The following is a 20,061-nucleotide window of genomic DNA, read 5'->3' as shown; positions in this document are numbered from 1 at the left end:
TAATTGTGATCTTTTCCCCTTGTATTTACATCATCCACAACTACTTCAGCATCTTAAAGAGCCATGGCACAGATGGTATCCCAGCAAATCTTCATTGCTGGATGTAGATGGTTTTTGCTTTCTCCAGGCTGCCATCCTCCCTTGGTGCCCTCCTGCTGGTGTCTGAACTGGTGCAATGATTCAAAAAGTAAAACAATGTTTGCGTGTTCTTTTGGGAATCAGATTTTCACATCTCTTCTCTCACAGCTCAAAGACAGCTGCTTAGTTGATATAATCACAGAGGCTGCTGAAACCTTGGATGCTTTCTTAAATTATTTCTCTGATGGCCTGTGCCTAAACTGCTTGAGGTGACCCTTATGTGTGCTTGTGTTTTCTTACAGAGATACAACACATCTTCTCACGTGTCATGGAATCACGTGAGTTGAAAGGGATCCTTAGAGGCCATCTAGCCCAACTCCTCTGCAACACACAGGGACACCCACAGCTCAGTCAGGGTGCTCAGAGTCCCTCCAGCCTGACCTTGGATGTCTCCAGGGACGTAGTATCCACCACCTCTCTGGGCAGCCTGTGCCAGTGTCTCACAGCCCTTAACAGTAAAACTTTTTCCTCATATCCTATCTAAATCTCCCCCTTTCAATTTGAAACCATTGTTACTTATCCTATTGCAACAGACCCTGCTAAACTGTGAGCACACTGTATATGTGCAACCATGGACTCTTTCACATCAGAGAATGTATACAGCAGAAGTGCCCCTGAAGTTCAGACAAAGATGGTGCATGACCACCAATCACCCCATGTTAGAAAAGAGGGCATCTTTCAGGACATGCTTCTGCAGACCACTACTTGCATACAAGAGACTGGTATTTTCCAGACAGATGCATCAGACACCCAAATGTTGAGCAAGATATGGAGTGCCCCATTGCTTGAAATGCAGCTGGAGCAGAGAACAGTTGTAGCATTCTCAGAAACTGTTCTCAAGCATCTGACACCGTGAGAGTAGAAGAATAAAACCGCACAAAACTGAGCCCCACACCCATCTCTGTAAGCAGCCGTGCCTGTGAGTTCCTGCATGGTTTGTGGTTTACACACTGCTGGCTTGATTGGCTGTGCTTGGCAAGGGAAAGGCAAAGATGCCATGGTGAAGCCCTTTTGTCCCACATGGCTCCACGGGCTTTGGCCAATGCTGAGCACTGGTGCTGAAGGCAGGAGGCAAGTTGGTTACTGCGTTATAAAACTCCCCGTCACTTTATCTCAGCACAGATCCTGAAACAGCAGAGTGCAACCACCAGCCCTACAAAGGTACAGATCTACTCTGCTTCTTTTGCTGTACATTTTAAGCGTAGTATTGTGTAAATATTTTCTGTACGGTTTAACAAGGAAGGTCTTAGCTGCAAGGCTCGGGACATAGTAATTTTTCATTCATGCTGCCACTGCATCAAGTTAATCTGCTTGTCAGTGGGGGATCAGGAATGTGCTCAGAAGTGGGGTAGTTATGGGAAGAAAATAATGGGGACTTTTTTTTTCCTCTCTCTTTTTTTCCTCTACCAGAAGCACCAAGTAAAGAGACATCCAGATTTCCCAGAAACATTAAGGTTCCTCTGAGACAGATCAGGCTATTGAGTCTCCAAAACACCCAGTGTGATAACACTGACTGGGGCAAGATGCCTAGGAAAAAATAATGCTTTGGCAGCTGTAGATCTGGCATCACCAACCCTATTTGGTGGATGTTGGGAAATGTGCTGGGGTCTCTAGGGGCAAGGCCTGAATGTGATTTCTCCTTAATTGCTTTGTAACATTCTTATAAAGCTTTTCAGTACACTGTAAGTGCAATATGCAGAATTGGTACCCGACATTTCTTTAGGATAGAGCACTATACAGCTCCATGGCAAGGGCTGTGTATGCTTCACAATTGTTTGTGTTTGTGGAGAAAGCTCATATTACTTGATTTGCCTTGCAGCTAACTTAGGATTAAAAGGACATCAGTCTCCAAGAGATTATTTAGTACTGCCTGCTTGTACAAAATTTTCTTAGAAAAGATAATAATTTTTCTCTGTCACATATTTGTCTGGAGAAGAAACGTTTTTTTATTGATCGAGTTTCTAGTAAATGGGCATGGCAGGAATAGTTGGGTTTTGGGTTGAGAATCCCTGAAAATCCCTGAAAAGCTGCTCACTGGTCCTGTTTTGGCATGGAAGAGTCGAGCTGATCCAGCTACCAACAGGAGTCCTCCACTTGGAAGGAGAGAGGGTTCCATCTTCAGTTTTCGCTCCCGGGTCTCTGAATATGACATAAACCCAAGCTATGATGTGATGGTGAAATGAGTGGAGGAAAGATGTGGAGGAAAAACACAAAAGGAAAAAAATAAAGCTATTTGTATCTCATGGAGGCATTTTCTCTTACTTTTCTATCTCGTGATATTTATTTCTGTTTTTTTTCTTGAGTCCAAATTCAGAGATCCCATAGATGAGAGTTTAAATGCAAAAAAGCCCTATGCATCATTCCCATATGTGTAATAGGGAGCAAATTAAACCTGGAGATGGGTAGATAGGCAATGCAAAACATAATTTGGCTTAGTTGTGCTGTCTGGATTTTGAAGTTAGCTTCACCTCTACCATTGCTCTGCTCACAGATCTTCCAAAATTGTTAAGAGTGTTGTACCTTCCAGGGCTGAACAAAAATTGGCTTATTCAGGAGACAGAAGTTTTTACAACCCCTGGAATACTCAGCTGTCGGTCCTGGTATCGTGTGTTCTTACATTGGTTTTCAGAAGGTATAGTGTGTCTGGACATCTGTCTGGTTTTTGTAAGCTATAGCTATTACTCTAGTAAAAGACATCATTTCTCCTTCCAAACCTCGTCTTTCTTTATCTAGTCAAACTATTTCTTTTTTTTTTTCCCCCACTTCTTACCTTCCACTCTTGCAACTGTTTGCCAGTGCCTTCCATTTTTTTGCTGATTTGAGAGCAACAGGAGTGAGAAGTAATATCCTCTGTATGATGTTATACTTCGCCTTCCCCATCAATTTCCAGCCTGACAGCAGCTCTCTGTGGCCACCAGCAATATCTGAAAGTTTGGCAGGCAAGAGGTTGCTGTTAAGCCACAGGTCTGAAACCACTGCTGTAGGCAGTCTCTTATGGTTTGTTTTTACTGCCTGACATAATGAAAATGTTCTTCACTCCCTTCGTTATGCTTCTTCCCTTAACAGTAAAATACTTGAAATTCTCCTCTTAGCGGAGCTGTTAGTTATATGCCATAAAATACTCTCACTGCCAAGTTTAGTCTCTGATATAAGTAGTCAGAAGGGCCCAACCACTGTAGCTGAGAAAATGCCATATGTTTCACCATGAAGTACTCTTATCAACACTTGATACCCCTTTGTTTCATTTCAGTTCCTTTAGTTTTTTGGCTCGTTTCAGTTCCTTTAGTTTTTACAGTATAATAAGGCCTTGTCTTCATCTACCTTTTTCTCTCTCTCCAGAGTCTGGTTTTTGTTTAAGAGGAAGGTAACCATACTGTCCTCTTGCAGTTCCTCAAAATGCTATACTGCATATGATGGCTGTCACGCACTTGACTTGAGGCTTAGGGCTGGCTGCAAGCCAGATTCCTGTCAGCACGAACAGCATCCACAAATTCTATGATATATTTCAAAAATCTTTATTTTGCAGCTCCCTCAAGGGAAAATTTCTACTGCTTGCAGCTCAGTTTTCCACCATTCTTTATACTTTGAGGCAGCAGAAAATGAAGTATGTTACCAACAAGGGTTTTATGGCAGTAACTTTGCTTTTCCTGTATAAACTTTTAGACTTAATGTCTTCACACATTTTTTATTGAAGGGAATTTTGCCCATTTGCCCTTAAGATGGGTCAGTGTGAGCACTCTCAATTTATAGTTATAATAATATACATGTGCACATGTATAAATGTAGTGCCGCTGAGATGACAGAAGCCCTGAAAGCCATGCTAGCTTAATTAATTTGTCAATGTGCAAAAATGGGCAGGTCTTCCCAGAATTGAGCTTTATGGTTGTCAGTGCCCTAACCCATTTAAATATCTTCAGTACAGCTACCCTGCATTTCATAGGTCTCTCCAATAGTATGGAGAGATGACAGGACTTGCCTGGAGACGCTCATCAAATGTTTAGCTGAGATGAGTTTGGAAAACACATTCTTGATCTTGTTTCTTACTCTCTAGACAAAGCTGCTTTACTGCTGCAGGTTGTAGTGTTGACTGCATTTTAAATATGTTTTCAAATAAGTGCTTTTTTGAAAAGAGAGTGGAAAAAGAGAAACTTGCCCAAACATGAGAAAATTTGGTAGTGGTAATAGAATCATAGAATCGTAGAATCACAAGGTTGAAAGGATCTTACAAGATCATCTAGTCCAACCATCCTCCCATTATCATTGCCACCACAAACTACTAAACCATATCTTGTAGCTCCTCATCCAGACACCATTAGCAGGTACCTTCGTGTTTTGAAGCGCATACCAGTTCCTGTGATAGAACCTTGTATTTGTTTTTACTTTACTCAAATGTTTTTGAAGTCTGGCCACTGTTGTGCCGCAGATATCGTTCTTCCCCAGCTGGGTCATCTGGATGAGAAGAAAGGCATCTTTTCTTCTTTGGGCTTTAGCCCAGAATGCTGTCTCTGAAGCCGAGTTGTTGTAAATACTGTTGCTAGAAGAGTTCCAGATAGATGAGAATGAAAAATGTGATCTTGAAAAGACCTGAGCTCTTCCTCTTACTTACATTTTTTAAATTGCACTGCTGATTAGAGAACCATACTAAGGTACCATTTAAATAACATCTAAGCAGGGGAGAGTAACCTTTGAGGAATAAGCTTGCTAGAAATGGGCACATTATGCTAGCATTGAGTTCACAGGTCAGTACTGCAAAATATTATGAGATGAAAGAAAATGACTGGAATGCCTAAATGAACAGTATGCACTCATACATGATTAAATCCTTTTTTCCCCCTCTTTTGGAGTTCCAAGATCCATCTTTGCTCCCTTTCCCTGAGCCTATAACCTTTTTACATGCAGCTTTATCTTTTCAGAGCAGCGTACAGTTATAATTACATGCCATTCTTTTCCCTGAGGCACTGTATGCCTTGTGTTCTCCAGACTTCTCTTTTTAGTTCCCCGATATTTTATTTTATTGTCTCATCATGACAAATTCACCAGTAACCCTTAGAGTAAAATCTTCAACCTTCAGAGCTCTGACATCTCTTTTATTTTATTTTATTTAAAAAAAAAATATCCAGCTATGCAAATATCAGCATCATGTTTCCAGGTCACAGCCCTTCCAAGCTCCAGCTGAATTCCAGCATAAGAAGCACACTCCTTAACCTTGCAATCAAAGCAGGGATTATCTTAGGATGTAGACAAACTTCTACAACTGTCTCAGTGCATGAATGTGGCCCACTCATTGCTTTTCATGCACAAGTGTGTAGCATCTAAGGATAAGAAACTGGAGACATTCTACCTGACTGTTTGTATATGGGATTGGCTGTATTGGACCAGACATCTATCGCATGCCGTACACTGCCCAAACAATGGTCAAAACCTAATGATTCAGCGAAAGGTTACCCAACCCTCTGTTGGGTCTCTACACGTGGGTGGAACAAATACTGTCTGTTCACAGTTTGAAGTTTCAAGTTGTATGTTTGCTATGCTAGCATACAAACAATGCCTTTGTGGAACCTGAATGTGTTTGGCTCTTCCTTTTTTCAGAATCCTAATGGTGTAAAAAGTCTCTGAGATTAAATCCATCAAATGAAAACAAAAATTCTTCTGATTTTCTCTGTTGTAAAGAAGAACTGGATCTAGTCTTAAAGTATTTTCCTGTTCTTAACAGAAAGAAAATCACAACTCATTGAAGTCATTAAATTCTTTGAGATTCTTAGTAGAAAGAGGATGAATAGAATTGTAATATTACAGTGCTGAGGATTATATAGACATTGTCATAATCACCACATTACCTCCAGCAGGGGCTGTGTAAGGCGGCTGCATCCTTTGCCTACTGATTTGACAAAGCATATATTGCTATCTCCTGTATCCCAAGTAATTACATCTGTACAACATGCCTAATGGTTTAATGCTGTCTTCTCCTTTTACTGTAATGATCTCATGCAATAATCAAAGCATCTGAACATTTGTGATGTCAGGTTAGCGTTAAATGATGTTAAGGATAACATTTTTTCTCTCCCACGATGACACGACAAGGCAGTTCTCAGAGGGGCTGATCCATCTGTGTGCAGTTAGGAGATTCATCACTCAAAGCAGCACCTGCTTCCCTCTGTTTACAGAAGAACTGCAGCAAAGTGTCCCTCCTGGTGGGAAGTGAAAGGGCCATTCTAGCTGTGGGCTTTTCAGGTATCTTCACATGTTCTTCATAGCATCCTCTGAAGGCAAAAATTAAACGTGGGTTGTTTTTGTTTTTTTTTTAAGAGGGAATTTTTTATGAGGTAAAAAAAAAAAAAAAAAAAAAAAAAAGAAAGAAAACAAAAAAAAGCCACCAATCTTGGAAAAACCTTCAGATGTTGTCAGTGCAAGATCCTTGTGATCTTTGAGTGTGATGAGGATCTGGATTAATCCACTACCATGACTGCAGAAACAAACAAACAAAAGGTCAAACCCAAAGCATCAATTTTCTTAATGGATCCATATTTTAAACTAATCTGACTTTGTAATTTAGTTAATAAATATGCTTGTAAATTGTCAGAAAATTCATTTTGTGCTCTTATAGTTAGTGCTGTGAGTCTTCATGAAAATCATGCCTCTTATATGTAAAAAAAACACCAATAACAAATGTCACTGAATCATTATTTTAAATGTAAGACTCAGCTCAGCTGTAAGGACACAGACATGACATAAGCTATACTAATTGATTTTCTTTTGGTTTTGTTTTGATTTTTCAATACTCTTCTGATTTGTGTCCCTCTGCTGTTGAGGTCACTGTGGGAAACAGTGGAAGCAGCCACAGGATGATGCTTGTGGAGATCATCTATTTGTTAATAACTGCAGCTCCAGAATGGGTTTAGAAATACTTTCTTAACTTTCTAGACCTTCTGGGGGTCAGCTCCTTAAGCACCCTGAGCTCTCTTATTAATCAGTTATTTTACAACAAGCTTCTTGCTGACTTTCAGACACTTTTGACACCAGATCCAATGCACTGACTGAGCTTATGTCTCCATTGCAAAAAATACATTCGTTCCTTGCTAATCAAGTGGTTTTCTCCAGATCCGATCCTCAGTGTGGAATTTCAGGGATGAGAAGGCAAAGGGGATCTTATGGCAGGGTGTCTAGTTATGGTCAGTGCAATATACCTTCTGGGAATCAACCTGTAACAGTTACATCAAGGTAATAATTGCAGGGAGTTATATGTAATAGCTGTCCTCATTAAAAATTAATAAATAGTTAAAAATCAATTTTTTAAATGAAGGCGAAGTCAAAAAGGTCATAGCAGAAGAAAGGTTTCAGCAGGCTCTCAGTCTAAAGCAAAAGGTAAATCAGGAGTAGAGGGAAGGAAAGGTGAAGGACTTGTTTGAAAGCAGTATTCCCTTGGTGTTTTATCAGAGTAGTGGTTTGGGTACAGCTCTTTGTGTGGCCCCTAGAACTCCAGAATAAGAATTCTTTTTTTTTTCTTTTTTTTTTTCTGGTTTGATTTTTATCTCTTCGGTAATACCATAAAGTTTCTCATGCATGTTTTTGCCTGTATTATTACTAAACCATTCTAGTAAATAATCAGGGGATGATTTTGAGAATGGGATGCCTTTCTTCCCCACAACCAGCTAAAGGGTTTTACCATTCTTTGTATGCAACAGCTTAGAGGGGCAGTGGGAATGCTAGCACAACTGTATCTACTGTTTTCAGTCTTTCAAGCACCTGGTGATTTCATCTGGTAATTAAGGAAGATTTTGAAGGAAACCCTCTGCACTTCAGGAGATGGTGTTATTGATTCAGTGGAGCCCTTTTCTTTGAGTCGATACTGGATGATATTCCCCAGAATGTTATTTGTATGAGACCCCAAACCTCAGCTTGATTACTCATGGTCATCAATTATCCTGAGGTTAATTGCATAAGCCTGAAGGTTTTCGCCCTGATAGCCCAGGCAGATTTCAGTTTGCCTTCTGCATATCAGACATCTTGATTTTAATTGGGCAGTTGTTGCTCCTGCTCCCAACCTGCTGTGTGCTGCTGAAAAGCACTGGAGGATGAATTTCATTGTTAGCTGAAGAGATAGATACAGAAGAAGAGAATGTGGCTGCTAAACCAGAGGTATCCTCCAGGGTAAATCTGGGGTCAGAGGACACAGTTGACATGGTTTGATATTCAGGCTTACTAACTCAACCACCCCATTCCAGAAGTATCTAGGGAAGTATGATCCTCAGTCAGGCTGCAGCAAGAAAAGAGATCTTAATAGGGTTGCTTAATTAAGCAACTGGGTAGTTCTAGTAAGAGAAACCAAAGGAGAAGCTGTAATCTTTTAAAACCAGCCAAGGAGAAACGGCAGCAGTGTGTGGCCCCTACACCCTGCCCAGCACTATCTCAGCTCTCTCCAATGGAATCAATCAGGTAACAAAAATACAAGTTAAGTCTGAATTTAATTCCTGGGTTGTGAAATTCAGTGGGAATCTCTTGGGGATGAACAGCAGTTATTTTCTTAATGAATTACTACTGTTTTGAACAATTTTTGATTGGAATGGTTAGCTCTGCTTTTCTGCGATGCATTTAGCTGTTGAGAAAGATGTGCTTTTGAAATGTTGTTGTTCTGTTCAATCTCAACAAGCCTGGTACGATATTTCCTAAGGGGAGGGTCTGAGCATCTACTTCTTTCATTGAACAACTGCAGAAATAAGCAAAGTCCAGATGGTTGCAGACCAGGAGACAATAGGCCAATACTTAGCTACTGCTTCTGGAGTATCTGGAGATTTGTTTCTGTTATGAAGAAAAAATAATCACTATTTTAGTTTTTGACAAGCTGCAAGCTAGAAAGCAAAGCTCGTTTTCAGAACTAAAGTGACAGCATACTGTAATTAAATATAGCGAGATATGAAGCAGTAATGAAACTGATAGTTATAGTTTTGTTAAATCTGACAACAGGTGAAACAGATATGAGAAGAAACTGGTACAGAACAGAAAGTGGAAATGCAGTGAAGAGAGAGCTTGCTTTTTCATATGGTAGCAGAAGCGCCGTGTTGCAAGTATTTTCAATGGTATTCAGTTTGGATAAAGTTCAACCTGCTCTTCAAGTAAGCAGTCATGCTAATTGCTTTTCTGAGGCATTAAATCCTGTAGAAGTTCATGGACCATACTTATGTCTCATGACGAGTGATTCTCAGCATTGGTAGTTTCCCAGTGCAGAGCCCTTACTACACTCGTACGGTTCCTATACTTTGCAGCTCTTGAAGCTGTATTCTGCAGACTTGTAAAGGTATGGTGAGGAGGAGCACCTTTCTTAAGCTGTAAGGTTCATCACATAGACTCTCTTTCAGTGTCTTGCCTGGCAATTTTAACCAAGTTATTTTCCATTTTGGAATTTCCTTATTTTATTTTACCTCTTTATCAGGATTCTATCTGCAAACAATGATTTTATTTATTTATTTATTTATTTTTAATTATACAGTGGGGATATAAACCATTCAAAATTCAGGAAATAATAACTGTAAATCTAGCTTCACTTTACTGCATGTTTTGACAATGTGCATCTGTATAGTTAGAGCCCAGCACTGAAATCAATATCACCTTTTTAATTATTATTTTCTCACAGTCTTTTAAGGTGATTGATGGTGAAATGAGAACTCAAATCGTTTAATGAAGATCTTGTATCTAAATGATTTTCCGTACACCTTTGACCAGATGCACAGGTGCATAATTTCTATTCCTGCATAAGATTTGTAATCCACTAGAGCAATCATTGTAGAAATGCTGAGTTATCCTCACCACATGTAATTTCAAAGTTAGTGCTGCCATGTGTGAGGGCTTGGTGTGGATGATCTCCACAGATCCACTTTAACGCAACTGTTCATAGAATCATAGAATGGCCTGGGTTGGAAGGGACCTCAAGGATCATCAAGCTTAGACCCCCCTATCGTATGCAGGGCTGCCAACCTCCATGTCTAATACTAGACCATGTAGACTTATAGATGACACTAAATATTCCATTAGAGCTTGAGATAACGGAAAGCCACTTGGAAACTGGGTTCAAATGGGAAAGTTGCACTTGGGTGGTGTACAGTGTGTTCATGCTAAATATTGGTCAAGACAAATACTGTTGAATATTTCTAACCCACTGGTTTTTGTTGACTTGCCCCATATAGTAGAATACCATTTGTGAAAGCTTTTTGCTCCAAGCAGTTTGCATTATGGACAGGGAAGACAATCCAGTAGATAGGGAAAAGAGATGTAACATAGAAACACAAGGAACAATGCAAAAGACTGGCAATATCACATCAAATTCCCTAATATCCTTTCAGTGAGGTAATTCTCATGACAAAGCTGCCATCAGTGCAGTGTATTCAGGAGGATAATTGTAGGAACAACTGTGCATGGTGTTTTATTGTATTATTGAAGAATTAAGATGTTGTCCTCTCCCTCATAAACCATAGCAAAATGTTGAAAAGCTGGCTTCTTAAAATGTGCACACAACTGTTTCTCAGCTGAAGAGCAAGGACAAGGTAAAACAGTTGTGCTCTCTCATTTAAGTGTGCTGGTGCAACCAGAGGTAGGTCTCAGAAGTGTGAGAACCGGTTTGTAGCTGCTATGGATCATGCTGTGCTTCTGTCCTGATTACCTGTGAGTTCCTTTGTGTGGAGCCTCCCTTCAATTCATCGCCACTCCCAATGGCTTTTGGACCTGTATGTACCTCAATAAGTGTTCTTTGGGCTGGACTTGCTAATAGAATTGGGTTTTCTCTTCTCTACAAAAGCCAATATGAGCATAGTATGTAGGTTGGAACTGCAGTCGTACGTCTTCAGTTGTTACCTAAAGAAATAAGAAAATACATTTTCGTAAACTTTTTGAATCAGAATTGCATGCACTTTATTTAATAGGACAGAAACTGCATAGGCTATGCCCAGCGATTAGGTTTTCAGAAATGTGAGACTTAATATGAATACAAATATGAATACAAATGTCATGTATGTACAATTTGCTTCCATTAAAGCAATTTCACTTAGAGATTTAAGCACTGCCAGTCAGTGGTTTGTATGCAAACTGTGGCTTTGAGCAAGAATGACTGAGTCTGAGAGCCAGTGTCCGGCCTACAGTCGCTTACCAAGGTTAATTGAGTGCAGTATCAATAACATACAGAATAGACATGCAGGGGAGGGGTGGCCTGCAGTGTATTTAGTAGTTATAAAGTCTTAATAATTTAAAGGTTAACATAACTTGGACTTTAAAAATAATGATAATAATAATAATGCAGGTTTTGGTAAAATGCCCTTTACCCATGTGACATGCTGCAAGTCTTGCTTTAGTTGCAATCACATTGTCATCTCTATGCAAAACCAAACCTCACTGTTTATTGGCTTGAGGTGAGAGTGCTCTCCTTGCCTCACCTTTTACCTTTTCCATCATTAGCTACTGTATAGGCCTGCTTCTAAATCCACAGCCAGGTTCTCTATCTTCAGTCTCCTTGAGAGTTGCCCGTTGAGTAGCCTCATGAAGAATCTTTTATACTCACCTCCATCACCTTCAGAAAATATCTTCTGTGCAGTATTTTGTTAGGATCTTCATAATGATCACTTTCTACTTCTTCTTAAATTGGAGCTAAGAAAATATTTGTCCAGAATTTCAAACCCAAGAGATTGAACTGAGGTTGCTAAATACACAGTGGGAGTTGTAAGCAGTAAGATGCTGAAACTTCTATCTGGAATGATAACAAGGAGTGCTTATATTAATATTAATATAATTATTATATTATATAATTATAATTATTATATTAATCAGTGAGGCCTGACTGCGCTTTACAAAGTTGCTATATAGTCTTTCCTTCCATGAAAATCTTTAAATGATTTGAATGCTACTGCTAATGTTTGAGAAATGTCTAAATTCCAGCTTGAGCTGATACCTATGCATGGCTGCTCCTTGTCACCGACATGCTCATGCAACACGTGCCTGCCTTCCAAGTGTATGTGGACCAGTGGATTCAGAGTTGCTCGGATCTGTATTTGTTCAGGAAAACACAACACACACATCACCTGAAATATGCTTGTGGGACCTCTGCTCCTCCATTCAGGCGTACTGCAAATAAACATCTTTCATTTATAATCAGATCCCTGGAGACACAAATGCTCAAACAGACTTCTGCTTGGATGTGTTCAGGCTTGTGTGCAGAGTGCCTGCTCGCGTCCAAGTGTAGGAAAGGCAGCTCACAGCCTGCTGTCTTCACTCCAACATGCATGTAAGCCCATTTGCTCACACGCACAGAACCATTAAGGTTGGAGAAGACCTCTAATATCACCTGGTCCAACTGCCAGCCTATTCCCGCTATGCCCACTGACCACATCCTTCAGTGCCACATCCATGTAGCTCTGGAACACCTTCCACCCTTTTCTTGAGCACCTCAATACATTCTTGAACACATGCAGTCTGCTGTGTGCTGTAGCAAGTAATTTAAATCTTTCTTCCCATTCTGCTCAAAATGCAAATGTGGATAGCACATCAAGATTAGAAGTAAATGTAGCAGAATGACTTCAGTCAACCTCAAATGTCGGATGACTCATTCACACCCTTTGCACAGTGTTCCCCATTCACCACATGCGATCTACTGAGCAGTCTGGCAGCTGCATGGCTCCCCACCACAGAGCAGCAGCAATCACTTGTTCACTGGAGGAGTAGGGTAGTAACTGTTTCACGGTGCGTGCAGGGGCCGTGCAGTGAATCCCCACTGGCCTCGTTGCTGTAGGAGCGGGAAATGTAGAATGTCAGTCCTGATCTACCTATAGGAACATGGAACATAGGATGATGAGAACCTATTTGAATCTGGTAGAGCTCATATTTGGATTAACAAACAAGTTTCTTCTACTTGAGAGTAAAAATGTCTGATGCATTAAATCATTCAGAAACCTCTGCTGCACTTTAATTTCAAAGGTATCATAATCCAAGTGAACAAAAAAAAAATAAAAAAAATGCATAGACAAGCATGAAATATGTTCTGCACTTCTCCTTAAAATGATACGATTTCTGTGCAGAGATAAACCCCAGGAGTAGTAACAAGCTGACATTCGCATTTGCCTTATAATCAGAAGAAAAATTGGATTGACTGTTGGAGTTGCATCTTTAAATGTACAAATTATTGTAATTGATTGCTTTTAAAACCCTTTCAAAAGCATTCCCAGGCGAAGATGCACATGGGCTGACTTTAATTTATAGACAGGCTGTTTTGTAGCACTTAGGCCTTGTAAAAGAGGTGCTGTCTTTAAATGGAAGTTGAGCTGTGAAGATCCATTAAGTGGAAAAAACACAGCTAATGCAGCATTGAGACTCAGGATGTAAATATGCAGTAGTGACATTATGCAATGAACATACCATGGGAGTATTAATTGTACCACGTGGCTGATACCTCTCACAGCATTTCAATTTCTTCATCCTTACTTAAACGTGAAACTTTTAATAGAAAGTTTATCAGCTCTTTTTTTCAGAACAAATGTGGCTATGGACTGAAAGATAAGAGGGCTCTTGGAACCCAATGATCAGATTTCCAGTGTTGGTTTTATAGATTATCATAGACAAATGTATGTTCAACCCAATAACATATTCCATTATTTGTTTTGTTTAAGCACGAGAAGAGAAGCATGTATATAAAAAAAGGTGAAATTTTATATAGAAAACAACTTGCACAGACATGTTCCATTTTGTACAAACATAGACCTATGGCTAAAGGGACAAAGGGATGCTACTTTTTCATACTGATTTAACTTCCATTCTGCTTTTGTGCCAAACACCATTAGCACACAGTGTAATTTTAGCAGTAGTGTTGCAAATTCTGCACAATTGTCCATGCTGCCAGGAGGACTCTTAAAAAAAAACACACACACACACAGCCTCGCTCTCTCACTCTTCTTCCATCCCATTTTACACAAAATTCCATCAGCTGGCATGAGCAGAGAAACATGCAGCAGCTGATTGGAAATGTGATTCTATTTACCCAATGCTATTGCTAGCAGATTTTCATACTGTTTTGTTCTCATATCCCACTGAAATGGGATATCACACCTAATATTAGAATAAGAACTGTTTTTACCAGATTGGATTAATGTCTCTATGCAAGGAAATCTCTATGTTGCACAGTGCTCAAGAAGAAAGACCTGATGGCCTTCTGTTGTGTCCTTCATCACTTCTGAGTAGAGCAGAGTTTGTTGTTTGTTGCGGAAATGATTTGAAGACATAGGGTGAACTGAATCCTATCTTGGCATTTACAGACTTGTTTTCTGCATTTCCATTTTATGTTGTGAAATGTTTGATCCAAAAGGATACACATCAGTGTGCACTCGTATGCAAGAGTATTAGAGAGATGAGCTCTTATCTGAAGTACAAGAGCTCAGACTTACAGAGCTATGATTGAATGCTGCCATGTATTTTGGAAATCTCCCTCTGACTGTCAGTTCTGGAGCTAATTAATCTTAAGTATTCTTTACCCATAGTTAGATACTCAAATGCAAGGAAAGCACCTCTGAATATCTGAGTTGAAGTGTAGGTGGTTTTACTATCCGTGGGGGCTGGTTGGTTTTAATCTGCACCCATAGTGGCAGATTCTTGATTTTGTTCTTATTCTTTTGCTCTGGGAACATCTTTTGGAAAGTCCTTCCTGATGGAAAACTTGTCTGAAATGCAGCATCACTCCTCATCCTGGTCTCTTGCATGATCTATTTGAGCAATCTGACTGTTGGCATGTGGTGCTTTGCAGACCTCTGACACCATCAACAGTAGGACAGTGTGTGCCCCGGTGGCGCAGTGGTAGGAATGCCGTGTTGCAACACTGGAGGCCCTGGGTTCGAATCCCCCCTGTGGTGCAAGTGGTAGAAGTGCCGCTCTGCTACACAGAGGCTCGAATCCTGGGGGTTGGACTCGATGATCTCTGAGGTCTCTTCCAACCCGCACGAGACTATGAGACTATGAGACAGTGAGAGCTTCTTCTGAGATGAAGCAGTCTGTAGCCAACTTGTAGCTTCTCGCAGGATGGTTCCCTGGAGCTGCTCACAGCTGGTGCAAATCAGAGCAGCTTTGACAGTACTTGTAATTACCCCAAAGGCCAGTTTTCTGATGAGTAGCCTCAGAACTTCACAGAGCCCAAGCATGGTCTGATGCCTTCTTGATCCCTCTCCATTACATCCTTTTAATAAGAATAGATTTTCATGGAAGGTAAAGATCAAAGTGGAATACACAAAAGCAGATGTCCATACACATATGTGGCCTGCAGAACAAATTCAGAAGTGTGTTTGCTTGCACATGTTGTGATCTGTATGCATTAATTCTGGGGGGTGTCAGTTGACAGTCAGCTAAACACATGCCAGCAGCGTGCCCAGGTGGCCAGGAGGGCCAAAGGCATCCTGGCTTATATCAGCAATAGTGCATCCAGCAGAAGCAGAGAGGTGACTGGGTGTAGTTGAGGCTGAACCTCAAGTGCTGTGTTCAGTTGGGACCCCTCACTACCAGAAAGACATGGTGGCCCTGGAGCATGTCCATAGAAGGGTAGTGGAGCTGTGAGGGGTCTGGAGCATAAGTGTGATGGGGAGCGGCTGAGGGAACTGGGGTTGGTCAGTTTGGGAAGAGGATGCTCAGGGAAGACCTCATCACTCTCTACAGCAACCTGAAAGGAGGTCATGGTGAGGTGGGGGTCAGCCTCTGCTCCCAGGTAACAGCAATAGAGGGAATGGCCTGAAGTTGCACCAGGGGAGGTTCAGGATATTAAGAAAATTTTCTTTTCAGAAGGAGTGGTGCTGCAGTGGCACAGGCTGCCCAGGGAGGTGGTGCAGTCATAGTCCCTGGAGGTGTTCCAGATCTGTATGTATGTGGCACTAAGGGATGTGGTCAGTGGGCATGGTGGGGATGGGCTGATGGCTGGACTAGCTGATCTTAGAGATCTTTTCCAACCTTAACAATTCTACATCATCCTGCAGTGCACCTCCAATGTTAGTGTAAAGACACTAAACACACCACATAAAACTACTGATTTATTGATACACGGTAGTCTTAAATTCTCCACAAAATGTAAGCTCTACCTGTACCCAAAAGCAGATCCCTCACATGCATATGCACACAGCAGGAGCGTGATTGTCATTCTGATAACCACCCTTTTGCAGTAAAATACGTATCAACCAGTACCAACGCTTACCCAGAAAAGATGAGAAAAATTGAGAGGCAGTTAGCTAGATAAGGTATGAGGGGGGTTGAAAAAAAAAAAAAAAATAGCAGAGGAGGAAGTGACTACATTTTTCATACTTTAGGTGTTTGTCTGGAAGGCTTGAGAAGGAGCTGCTCAACAATTGTACCAAAAGAGACCGTTTGAAGCAGTTTCCCATCAGGTGGCATTCCTCAAGTGTCTGCTCTTTAGGAGCAGGCAGAGAGAATTCATTCTGTGGGAAGCAGTTAATGGAGCTGCATTACCGACCCCTTATCACTCTGTCTGATAGAGAGACAGCAGGTTCACTTTGGCAGCTCCAGAGCCCTGATCAGTTCAGATTAGGGGCACATTGTCTGTCGGGCTTAATCAAGCATGTTTAGGTATATTTATCATGATTAAGGGGTGAAGCACAGGGAGGGGGGGGGGGGAGAAATAAATAGTAAATGTACTGTTCTCTAGCTTCAAATGGAGGCTTAGCAAATCCCACTGAGTCGCTAGGTGCTCGTCAAAGGGAGAATTAAAATCCTGGGAAGGAATGTTTTGTGGAGCACTCCAGTGCTGGGTTCAAATCACCAAAGAAGAGTTATTTCTTTCTGTCTTTTTCTCTCCTTTCTTTCTTCCTCATTCTGCTTGCATGCAGCAAAGAAGCAAATCAGCAGCTCACGCAGCTCATGCTGATTTTGCTTGATACACATGCAGCCTCTGCTTAGCTTACCTATAGCTGGAATTCTAATGTGATGACAAAATTAACTGTCGTCATAAAGGCCTAGGTGTCTGGCTCCCCTAGTTTTATCAGATTTCTGTTTCAGGGAAGCGCAGGGAATGGCTGCAGTAGCCTGTAGGGCTTTGCTAATTGTTACTGTTCAGAAAGCAAGATGATAAGTTGTAGTCTGGGAAGAGGCTCCTTCTATCGATAGCAGTGCTTCTCTCTGTCTTCACTTGACAGTTTTTTGAATTTGAACACATAAAAAGAACCAGTTCCATGCATTATACATTCGGATGTGCCAAATTTGCTGCCGGTGTAATTTGGTACAGTTTGAAGATGATGATGGAAACCAACTGCTTGAATCAAGATGAAGCTGAAAGAAGTGGTGTCGGCTCCCAAGAGAGCAGTAAGAAAGAGAAAGCTTTCTTAGATCTCCTGTTGCTGAGCATGATCAGAGAACAAGTCCTACCAGGGAAGAGCTCCAGAGCAGAGCTCAGGCTGCCTGGTGCATGGGTTCTGGCTCTGGATTGCTGGTCTTCTATAGCTCTTAGCTAAGATCAGCGTAGGGCAGGCTTGGGAAACATGCTGTTACAAAGAATATATTTCTGCTCATCTTTTCCTGTGGTCTCCAAACTTCTTTGGGTTTGCAGATTCATCCATATTTCCCAATGAAGGTGCAAACTGACATGAGGTGAACAGAGGCTTCCTTGGTATCTTCATTGGCCTGATGTATAGAAACTTACAAAAACTTACTAAGGTGGCCATGAGTCACTGGCTGGACTAAATGATCTTGGTGGTCTTTTCCAACCTTTATAATTCTGTTACAAGATCGATCATGGCCTCCAGGTTGAAAACCTCTAAGGCAGAACACTACACAGCACAGTGGGCATGCTGTGTCCTCAAAGCAGATGTCAGCATAGCAGATGTAGTGCAGTTGTCTCTGTCTCAACCCTCGCACAGCAAGCAGTTAAAAGAAATCTATGGAAATCCAGGAGGGTTGTTTGGCAGTAAAGAAAAGAGGTCAGAACTTCAATTTCTCTTTCGTAATCTGCTGCCTTCTCCTCTGCTAATCCAGTCACTTCTGTGAAGGTTCAGTGCTTGAGATGTTGTAATTGCTGTCAGGATGATGATCTGAGATGTCATGAGCACGGTTCAGTGTAATCACTCCACAAATACAGAAGGTGGAGAACCTATCTGGTTCTATACAAAAAGCTACTGGTGAGACTCAAGGAATTCAGTAATCGGGAGGTACGGGTTGGGGAAAACAGAAGATAAAATTAAAGCATTTGGAGGGATTTTGAAGAAAATATTTAATCTCATCAAGTTTGACAGTGCTCGTTTGGAACATAAAAGTAGAGGATCATAGCAATATATTCCCAACAAAAAAAAACCTCTCAGAAGTGCAGAGCTACTCATCAGCCAGAATGGTAGGAGGTATCTTTTGGAATGAATTAACAGGATGACGGGAAGGCTTGCTTGTTTCAACTACCCAAACAGCACTGCTGTTCAGGATTAAAGCCACATCTCTCTGTGGTACGTGGTGCTATGTTAACGGTACCAGGCAGTAAGGGCTATACACTCTCTCAGAGTACGTAGAACAGAGTGAGCTGACTGAAATTCCTGTGATGCAAACAAATCAGACTGCTGTGGTTTGAGCAACAAGATTTCAAGAAAATCTTTATTAACAGGAGAGGAAGCAAACTGGGACAGAGCGCTGCCCAGATCAGTTTGTGGAGCTCTGCAGAAAAGCTTTTATAGCACTGCCACTCCTGTGCACTCAGTCCTGGAAAAAATAACTGCCCGCTAATGACCTGTCACTGCGGACAGCCGGAGCAGCTGTTTGCAGAAAGCAAAGTAGTGAGAGAGGATGGATTGCTGAGTGAAGAGCACATCTGAGTGTGGGACAAGAATAGATGGGAGATCGGGTAAGAACAGACAGCTTCCATTCATAATGTTCAGCTTTATGTGGATTTACAGCCCTGATGCTCCCGAATCCACAGATGTTGAGTTATTACTTAAAACAAAATATAGCAAGCGAAATTTCCCTTGTTTCCACAGCCCAACTTCAGTTTCCTTGGCTGGCAATGATACTTTCTAGAGGAAAACTAATTAGGAACACAGAGAAGTACTGTACTTTGAGGACAAACAAAACACAGTCACTTCATCTTTCTTCTGTTATCAACACAAACAATTTGGAGTGGGCAAGATGTTTGATTCATGCCTTTTTATTGGAATAATTTCCCTTTTTGTTCTTTCTCCTCCTTTTATTTTCCAACTGCATTTTTTTTTTCCTGGCAAACCTCATGCTTTCCAGATAGAAATTAAAGCAAATAAAATGCCTTGGAAAAAGGTTTCTTTTTTTCCTCAAAATCTCCAGCTCAGAATAAAATGGCTAAAATTTTTGTAAGAGTTTATTCATGGGCAGCTTTCAGGCATGTTTGCAGACACGATAATTTTGAGTCATTTGTTTAAGCATAAAGCCAGGTGTGAAGTTACTGGAAACTTTTTCAAATCACGGTATCAGTAAGGCTGGAAAAGACCTCTAAGATCATTTGGTCCAACCGCCAGCCCATCCCCACCATGCCCACTGACCACATCCCTCAGTGCCACATCCACATGGCTCTGGAACACCTCCAGGGATGGTAACTGCACCACCTCCCTAGGCAGCCCATGCCACTGCAGCACTGCTCTTACTGAGAAGAAATTCTTCTTCATATCTAACCTGAAATCTCCCGGGGTGCAACTTGAGGCCATTCCCTCTCACCCTATCAGTGTTATCTGGGGGCAGAGGCTGATCCCCACCTTAACCTCCATAACCTCCTTTCAGGTTGCTGTAGAGAGTGATAAGGTCTCTCCTGAGCGTCCTCCTTCTCTAGTCTACCCAGACTTTCCCACACTGTATCTTTGTCACGGTTCAGCTGTCCCATATCTCTGCTGGTGGATGTTCATGAAGATGATGTAAGCAGTCTGCAGCAAGCGGTTGTAGAATAAATAATCTGTGTGCTTGGACTGG

The 20,061-nt window shown here is 41.2% G+C and overlaps 1 protein-coding gene across 1 annotated transcript in view; it reads left to right on the top strand.

The window, feature by feature from the left end:
- The first annotated feature begins 1,122 nt into the window (after positions 1–1,122).
- GRAP2 (GRB2 related adaptor protein 2) overlaps positions 1,123–20,061 on the top strand; it is a 42,095-nt gene continuing 23,156 nt past the window's right edge. The window contains exon 1 of the mRNA XM_032444708.1: positions 1,123–1,299. The gene's annotated coding sequence lies outside the window, so the exon portion shown is untranslated. The remainder of the gene's footprint in view (positions 1,300–20,061) is intronic.

This window comes from Coturnix japonica, chromosome 1, assembly GCF_001577835.2.
Source record: "Coturnix japonica isolate 7356 chromosome 1, Coturnix japonica 2.1, whole genome shotgun sequence".
NCBI classification, from domain to species: domain Eukaryota; kingdom Metazoa; phylum Chordata; class Aves; order Galliformes; family Phasianidae; genus Coturnix; species Coturnix japonica.
The sequence above is the reverse complement of the archived record's forward strand: the minus strand, read 5'-3'. Positions and strand labels throughout refer to the sequence as shown.